Source organism: Hipposideros armiger, unplaced genomic scaffold (genome assembly GCF_001890085.2).
Source record: "Hipposideros armiger isolate ML-2016 unplaced genomic scaffold, ASM189008v1 scaffold_1806, whole genome shotgun sequence".
Taxonomy (NCBI): domain Eukaryota; kingdom Metazoa; phylum Chordata; class Mammalia; order Chiroptera; family Hipposideridae; genus Hipposideros; species Hipposideros armiger.
In genome coordinates this window covers 5,183-6,380 of record NW_017733156.1, presented here as the reverse complement: position 1 = coordinate 6,380, position 1,198 = coordinate 5,183, and positions in this window count along the sequence as shown.

The following is a 1,198-nucleotide window of genomic DNA, read 5'->3' as shown; positions in this document are numbered from 1 at the left end:
TCCCAATGCTTTACTTTACATCCCCATGACTATTTTGTAACTACCCATTTGTACCTCTTAATGCCTTCACCTTTTTCACCCTGCCCTCCAATCCCCTCTCGTCTATCACCCGGATAAATCTAGGACCCATTTGACACCATACATAGATATTACAGTATTATTGACTATATTCCTTATGCTAAACCCTACATCACCATGACTGCTTTCTAACCACCAATTTGTATTTCTTAATCCCTTCCTCTTTTTGCACTCACACCCCCAACCCTCTTCCCATCTGGCAACCAAAGTATTCTCTGTATCTATGACTTTGTTTCTGTTTTCTTTGTTTGTTTGCTTTGTTCTTTAGATTCTGCATGTAAGAGAAATCACATTGCATCTGTCTGACATACTCTGTGGGCTGGATGAGTGAGTCTCCTCTCACCTGTGTTCAACCATGAATCAGCATGACTCTATTTGAACGTTTTCCCTAGGCTAAAACTTAAAAGAGATAAAAAACGAAAACAGTCGTACATCATGAATACTAGTTTTACTATTAATTTGTTATCTTCAGTGTTAAGACTTCTAAACAGATTTTAGTTTATTTCTCTGCCCGTTTCCCACAAAAGCTATTTGAAAACTGTACCACCTGACACACACTTCCTATTCTGTTTCATGTCATCCCCTATAGATGCAGCAGGGTTCACAAACCCTAAGCACACTGCCATTGAGGGTGATCAGTCCAAAAAATTGGGACCGTAACAATAAGGCAGGCAGAGAAAAAAATGTTTCCATGTAGTATATGCCACACAAAAACCATTTTGACACATAAAGTACTGTCTCATGATAAACCACTGCTTATAATGTAATATGTAAAAGGTAAACAGATACATTATTGAGTTTTAGAATAATCTCTTAAATAATTTAATAATATCATTATTTTAACTTTCCTGTAAAAATAAGTAATTTAATGATTAAATCATAATATTAACCATCTTAGATAAAATTTTGTAGGGCCTTAAATTACATAAAATTGGAAGCTCTTAAAATACTGCCAGAGCTGTTTTTTTTACACTAGTTTCACTAAATATTTAATAGGGTTAAGTCACGCTTCCTAAAACTTAATACATTGACACAAAAATAAATATAAAAAGATGATCTATCAAAAGAGCTGATAAGTGCATCAGGATATATTTCAACAAAGTTTGTTAATAAAATTTAT